Source organism: Chiloscyllium plagiosum, unplaced genomic scaffold (assembly GCF_037043375.1).
Source record: "Chiloscyllium plagiosum isolate Xiang-an unplaced genomic scaffold, Cpla_swu_hap1 HiC_scaffold_2, whole genome shotgun sequence".
Classification (NCBI taxonomy): Eukaryota; Metazoa; Chordata; class Chondrichthyes; order Orectolobiformes; family Hemiscylliidae; genus Chiloscyllium; species Chiloscyllium plagiosum.
In genome coordinates, this window is record NW_028270140.1 from 32,113,617 (window position 1) to 32,121,593 (window position 7,977).

Consider the following 7,977-nt stretch of genomic DNA (forward strand, 5'->3'; position numbering starts at 1 on the left):
GCTTATGTAAGGAAATCATATTTCAGCAACATCACATGACTTGTGATGTGCATGTGGAGGTTCTGAAAATGCAAATCCAGAGCAGGAGCGGCCACTCAGCTCCTCAAGCCTGCTCCGCCAATCAAAAGATCATGGCTGATGGCCACTTTTGGAATATTGCGAGTAATTCTGGGCTCCTTCATATCAGAAGGATTTGTGAAACTTAAAAGGGTTCAGAAAAGATTTATAAGGACATTGCAAGGGTTGGAGGATTTGAGCTATAAGGAGAGGTTGAATAGGCTCGGGCTGTCTTGCCTGGAGTGTTGGAGGCTGAGGGGTGACCTTACAGAGGTTTACAAAATTATGACGGGCATGGATAGGGTAAATAGACAAAGTCTCTTCCCTGGATTGGGGAGAATCCAGAAATAGACGGCATAAGTTTAGGGTGAGAGGGGAAAGATATAAAAGAGACCTAAGGGGCAACTTTTTCATGCAGAGGGTGGTACGTGTATAGAATGAGCTGCCAGAGGAAGTGGTGGAGGTTGGTACAATTGCAACATTTCAAAGGCATCTGGATGGGTATACGAATAGGAAGGGTTTGGAGGGATATGGGCCGGGTGCTGGCAGGTGGGACTAGATTGGGTTGGGATATCTGGTTGGCGTGGACGAGTTGAACCAAAGGGTCTGTTTCCGTGCTGTACATCTCTATGACTTTAAGATCACACCTTCTGCTCAAGGGTTTGTTACTGCCTACTGAGAGCAGAGGCAGCCAGCAATGAAAGAAAATTAACGGTGTGTGGTACCCACTTGGGAAGTTAAAATCTTGGCTCACTGTATTACAAAAAAATGACGCAAGCACAGGAGAAGGTCCAAGAGTTTTTTAGTGGATGGTACCCAAACTGAGAGGTAAACCCCATCAGGAAAACCTGATAAAAAGTCTGAGCTTCCCTAGAAAAGCAATAACAAATAGCCTTGTCTGAGAGATCTTTAAAACCATGACAGGGTTTGACAGGGGAGACATACAGAAAACGTTTCCACCTATGGGCAAGTCCAAAACTAAATCTATGTAAGTCACTAACAAATCCAATGGGGAATTCAGCAGAAACTTCCTTATCCACGGAGTGGTGAAAATACGGAACTCACAACCACAGGAAGTGCCTGAAGTTAATACCATTGATGAATTTAGGGGGAAGCTGGATAAATGAAATGACTAGAAGAATATATTGTCAGGGCGGGGTGAAGGAGGGTGAGAGGAAGCTCATGTGGAGCATAAACGCTGGAAAGACCAATTGGGCTGAATTGCTGGTTTCAATGTTGTAATTCTATGTAATTTAATTCAGCTGTCATAGGCTATCCCAATGAGCTATAGCACATTCGATCAGATACAAACAGCACACAATTACCTCTGCAGGGTTAGCCTCAAGAGGTGTCAGGAGGCTGCTCGCAACTTTCCAGAGCAGATGGTGCAATCTCCTCACCGAAAGAATATGGATCTACAAACTAGATTTATAGACTACATGTCCCAGCCAACAGCACAGTATGATTAATATCTTTACAGATTTGGCTGTCTAGATAAAGAACAGGGCGGTTAGAAGGCCACAAGGTTTGTTATTTTCATAGCATGTTTCCAATTGAAAAATGCACACTTTAGTGTCAGCAAAGATTAGTCAATTGGGCAAGAGCATGAGGAAACGAGTCAAGAAAACATTAAAATCCGTCATTTTGTAAAGGATTCCTGCTGCAATCTACTTTCAACTTTGTTTGCCCTCTCATTTGCAAACTTTGCAATTCGAGCTTGCCAAATTTCAAACATTCCTTTCTCAGATCAGGACAATTTCCAAATTTTCCGGCTCTGAATTGCCCGTCACAGGGCAATTTTCCAGTAAAACATGGACCCAGGCCTTCCTCCAACAGCAAAATTATCAATGTACTGTACTGTGTGGTACAAACCTGGATGTCTAACTCTCAGATTGGTCAAATGTTCAAGAAGAGCTGAATTTTGGGCTGAATCATGAAGTCCAAAGAGAGCAGGCACAAGAAGTTACAAAACATGGAATAAAAAACATACGGGAAAAGCATGCTCATCGCCAAAACAACCTGTGTTTGTATAATGACTTTGATACAATAAAACATTCCAACTGCATTCAGCAAAAGTGTTACCATAAAATTTAACACCAAACCACATAAGGGCAGGTGACCAGAAATTTGGACAAAATGGTCATTTTAAGTGGCAGTCTAAAAGGGCTATAATGGAGAAGCGAGGGAGAGAAAAAGAAAATGGCAGACACATTTAAGGAAGGAATTCAAGAGTACCGGTCCTTGCCAGCTGAAGGCATGGCCACCAATGGTGAAGCTATTAAAATTTGGGATATACAAGATGTCAGATTGGAATGAGTCCAGAAATCTCAGAGAGATGGTGAGCTGAAGGTGATTACAGAAAGAGAATTAAAAAGGTGTTCTAAAAAATCTGCTACAGAGGTCATGGGACACAGAATGTACCGTGTAGAGTTTTGGTTCAGATGTTACCAGGGTTGGACGGGTTGAGCTAAAGGGAAGAGGCTGAACAGGCTGGGGCTATTTTCCTTGGAGCATCAGAGGCTGAGGGGTGACCTTATAGAGGTTTATAAAATCATGAGGGTCATGGATAGGGTGAATAGTCAAGGTTTTTTTCCTCAGGGTAAGAGAGTCCAAAACTATAGGGCACAGGTTTAAGTTGTGAGGAGAAAGATTTAGAAGGGACCTAGGGCGCAAATTTTTCACGCATAGGGTGGTGTGTGTATGGAATGAGCTGCCAGAGGAAGTTCATAAGATATCGGAGCAGAATAGGCCATTCGGCCCATCAAGTCTGCTCTCCAATTCAATCATGGCTGATTAGTTCCTCACCCTCTTTTTACTGCCTTCTGTCCATATCCCTTCAACCCATTACCAACTAAAAGTCTATCCAACTCCTCCTTAAATATACTCACTCTCCCAGCATCCACTGTACTTTAGGGTAGCAAATTCCACAGATTTACAACCCTTTGGTAGAAGTAGTTGCTCTTCAATTGTTTTAAATTTGCTACCCTTTATCCAAAGACTATGATCTCTCGCTTGAGAATGTCCCACAAGAGGAAGCATCCGCTCCATGTCTATTTTATCCACACCCTTTATCATCTTGAAAACCTCAATTTGATCTCCCCTCATTATTCTAAATTCCATCGAGTTTACCCTAATCTGCACAATGTCTCTTCATAAAACAAACTCCTCATCTCTGGGATCAATCTCGTGAACCTCCTCTGAACTGCCTCCAATGTCTCTACATCTATCCTCAAATAAAGGGACCAAAACTGTGCACAATACTCCAGTGATGGAAGCAGGTACAACTACAAGATTTAAAAGGCATCTGGATGGATACATGAATAGGAAGAGTTTAGACAGCAATTGGGCAAATGGGACTAGATTAATTTCGGCCAAATGGCCAACATGGACGGGTTGAACCGAAGGGTCTTTGTAAGTGCTGTACAGCTCTATGACTCTACATAAGGAGAAATTTATTCGGAATGGAGGTGGTTCAAAGAAGGTGCACTAGATAAGAAGGTCCAGTTCTGAGGAAAAGTCGAAAAAGTTTGGCTGATACCCATTGAAGTTGAGAAGAATGAGAGGTGACCTATTGAAAGTTAAGATTCTGAGAGGATATATGATGGGAGGACGTTTCTCATTGTGGGGAATCTTGAACTAAGGGGCACAGTTTACAAATAAGGGGTCTCAAATTTAAGACAGATGAGGAGGCATTTCTTCTCTCAATGCATCATTTATTGTAGAAGTTCTCCATCACAGCAGGCATTGGAGGCTGGGTCCTAGAATACACTCAGAGTTGAGTTAGACAGATTTTTCACCCTCAGCGGAGCCCAGAATTTTGAGTGTCAGAAAGGAAAATTGAGTTAAGGCCTCAATCAGCAATGATCTTATTGAATGATGGAGCAAGCTCTAGAGTGGAACAACTTCTCCTGCTCCTATTTCTTATATATTCCCCATGGCAACACATCCAAAATAAATGCAATTAGACTCAGATGCCTGAAAAGTAATCAAAATGACAAAAAGCAGGCAGGACAGTGAAATTAGACTAGAAGGCTCATGTGGAGAAAAACATTTGTACAAGCTTGACGGGCCAAATAGCCTCCTTCTGTGCGACAGCACCATGCTACATAATAATAATGTCACGCGGTGAAGGGATAATTTGACTTGGTGAACAACACACTGGTATTACTGGTTTCAGACACAGCTGACAGAATACAAATGAGATTGATTAATAGAATTCCACACCAAGGAACAAAAGGCAATTAATTTTAAAGCTTTTCTATCTTCTTATTTGCATGTTTTAATTCATACCATCAACAAATCAGGAACTTGCCCATGTTGCTATAGCACTTTTAAGGTAGTAAACATCCTAGGACATTCATGACAGCGTTATCAAATTAAATACGACACTGAACAAATAACAGAAATTTTTGTTATCTCCCATGGGATGTGATGCATGCTTTGTAGCTGGTGAACAGATTTTGGAGGATCAGGATGTCAGTTACTTATCAAAGAATAACAAGCCCCTGGCCAGCTCTGTTTTTATATGGCCGTTCCAATTCAGTTTCTGATCAATGGTAATCCCCAGGATGTTATTAGTAGGGGATTCAGCAATGTACTGCCATTGACTTTGCAAATATGTAACTTGCAACTTATCATCCTAAGCCTGAATCATGTGCAGATCGTGCTTCATATGGACACAGGGATGACTTCAACATCTGAGGAATTACAAATGGTACTGATGATTGCACAATCATCACCTTGGCCTTGTGACGGATGGAGGATCATTGATGAAACAGCTGAAGAGGGTTCAGCCCAGGACACTACCCTAAGGAACTTCTGCTGAGATGTCCTGGAGCTGAGATGACTGACTTCCAAAAACCACAACCATGTTCCTTTGTGCCAGTATGACTCCAACAAGAGGAGTGAGTGCTCCAATACTCACCCATTCCAATTTTGCTAAGGCTCCTTAATGCCACCCTCGGCAACGTCACTCTCACAAAGTCACTGTCAAGGACAGTCATTCTCACCTCACCTCTGGAATTCAGCTCTTTTGTCCATGTTTGAATCAAGGCTATGAGGAGGTCAGGAGATCAGACTCGATCAAACTTGAGTGGCCCTGACAGAACCTAAGCTAAGTGAGGCTGTACTGCTTGATAGTACAATCAATGAAATTTTCCATTTCCTTGCTGGTGATCAAAAGACAACTGATAGGGCCATAGGAACTGGCTGAGTTAGATCTGTGCTGCTTTTCATGAACCATGGTGATTTCCCACATTGTTGAGTAGATGTTGGTGTTGGATTATATTGAAACAGCTTGGCTAGAAAAGCAGCTATTTCTGGAACACAAGCCTTCCTTATTATAACTGAAATGTTGTCAGGTCCCACAGCCTTTGCAATTTCCTATGTGCATTTAGCCCTTGTTAGGTAACACAACGTGAATCGAGTTGCTTAAAGTCTGGGATCAGCAATGATGTGATTTCAGAGAATGAAATGTCCTTCAGACACTTGTCAAAATTTAATACAACACATGGTGTTGTGTAAAAGCTGTAGAATTTAAACACTTTCTCTCTTCTGAACTAGATATAGTTTTTTTTTAACCTATGTAGAGTTATGTGAAATGTAAAATTGGCATTCCAGTAAAACAGCAACAATGGCTATTATATTTGCTAAAAATGCACAGAGATGTTTTCTAGATCATCATGATGATGTTGCTTGAGTTACTGTTGGTTATCATTGCTGCTGAAATAATTACATTTTGCAAATCAAATACTGTAACCATGTTAGCCTTTAAAAACAGAGGAATTGTTCCCGCCTGATCTTGGGAGAATTCACAGTGAGCTTACAGGTTGACATAAATGGGATCATATACGAAATCTTGTTACTGTAAGATAGATTCATCACTCTCTGGGTTAAGAGAATGCAACATAGATTTTCTTTCCCCACCTCCCCATATCATACACATGTAAGCACCAACAAATGAAAGGCAAAAACAAGATCTTAAAAAGGTTTTCTGTTTGCAGTCTGCCATAACCTTGCTACTGTACATTCTCAGGAAAGATGCCATATCAACACAACAAAGCATTACTGCAGCATGATCCTCAGTAAACTGAAGGGCGAGAACAGCATCTTCACAATAAGATGGACCATCTCTAGGATGTTCCAGTCAGTGCACAATTCAGATTGGAGGATCATATGCATGATATCTAAGTTAAAAATACGCTTGAATTGCTCTGCTTTAAACGTGCTGGGTTTTTTTTATGTGTTTATTTTCTTGCACGAAAGTGTGTAGGGGGATTTCTGTATCCTTTCTCCCACCTTTTTTACATCTGTCGCAAAATACTCTGCAAATGACTAAAAGCGTTTTTGCACAAAAAAGGGGAAATTGGAGCCAGAAGCCTGCTGCTACATACCTGTGATTCCTAAAGCCCCTCAAGATCTGGAGGTGATTGCATTGCGCGCACTTTGCCCGTTTTCTTGCAATTGTTTAAAGCTCTCTAGTTGCCAGCTGATCCTCCCTGTGGTTCTTGCAGAGACACACTCAGATTTGCAGAGGGACTCAGACAGGAAGTGGCCCTGGTGCGCGAAGACGCTGCAGGGAGAAGTGCGCCTGCGCTTGCGGGCCGGCGGCCGGTGGCTCTCCGGCAGCCCGCGTTCAAGACGCATGCGTGGGAGCCGGGCCCGGCAAGGTGGACCACTGCGCAGGCCCGGACTCAGGAGTGTTTGAGATGATTGCTCCACAGCCAGGGGTCACTCTCCATATCCCCTGTGGTCACCCTCATCCCCAGGGGTAATTCTCTACCATTTCCCATGGTCACTCTGTCACCCAGAGGTCACTCTCCACACCCTCACCCCCAGGGATCAGTCTCCACCACATCCCATGGTCACTCTGTCACCCAGGGGTCACTCTGCACTCTCCCCATTGTTACTCTGACACCCAGGGATTATTCTCCATCCCCAGGTCACTCTCACTGTCACACTCAGATTCACTCTCCATGCCCCATTCTTCACTTTCATTTCCAGGGATCATCCAACACTCGAGTTATTCTTCATTCCCCATGGGTTACTCTGACACGCAGGACTAATTCTCCATTCCCCAGTGGTCCTTCTCACGCTGCAGTCCCCAGGGATCACTCCAGCACTCAGGTATAACTCTCCACTTACTCCACTGTCACCTAGGAGTCAATCTCCAAAGTTCATGTGTCATTGTTGCACCCAGGGGTCACTCCCACACTGAGGGTCCATCTCTATCCTCTATCCATCACTCAACACTTGATACTGAACTCACCTTTCAGGTCTTGCAACTTTCCTGATGATAGGGGCTTAACATGGTAATATTACATGTTTAATGCCAGCATGGGGTCCAATTCTGCCTTTTATATCACACAGAGAGATTTAGGCTTGTGGAACCCCATCGAAACATGCTTAGAAACCGGGTGGGGAAATAATATTTGCAGTTTCCTGCTCTCTCACTCCTCCCTGTCTGCAGTTCCTAGCTCATTGCAAGGGTTTTATGGTCTGTGCAACTTTTCCTTGAGCACAATCCAAGATTATTGATAGATTCCCATATGGCCACAGGGATATTGTTTAAATTGGAAAACAGCTTTTGCATATGGATCAAAGAGGAAAGAAAATCAAGACTTTCATTTCCTCAGCACCTTTCACCACCTCAGGATGTTGCTGAGCTTCAAAGCCAAGGAATTACATATATTTAAAGATAGAGCAGAGATAAAATACTTATCAATTGGACAAAATGTGTTTATTAACTTGGCTGGTAAAGGAACTAACAATAAATAGTAGCTACAGAGTCTGCATGGGAAATGGGATATGTTGACAGTCTTTATAAGTCATTTGCAACTCTGATACAAAAGTAACGCTGCCATCGTCCCACTCTCTCACCAGAGAGAGACGTCTGGTAGTGACTTACCATCAGGCAAGAGG

At 42.8% G+C, this 7,977-nt stretch overlaps 1 protein-coding gene across 4 annotated transcripts in view; it reads right to left on the bottom strand.

The window, feature by feature from the left end:
- LOC122563194 (amyloid-beta A4 precursor protein-binding family A member 1-like) overlaps positions 1–6,590 on the bottom strand; it is a 208,446-nt gene extending 201,856 nt beyond the window's left edge. For all 4 annotated transcript variants that reach the window (XM_043716783.2, XM_043716766.2, XM_087995773.1 and 1 more), the window contains exon 1: positions 6,450–6,590. The gene's annotated coding sequence lies outside the window, so the exon portion shown is untranslated. The remainder of the gene's footprint in view (positions 1–6,449) is intronic.
- Positions 6,591–7,977: the final 1,387 nt, after the last annotated feature.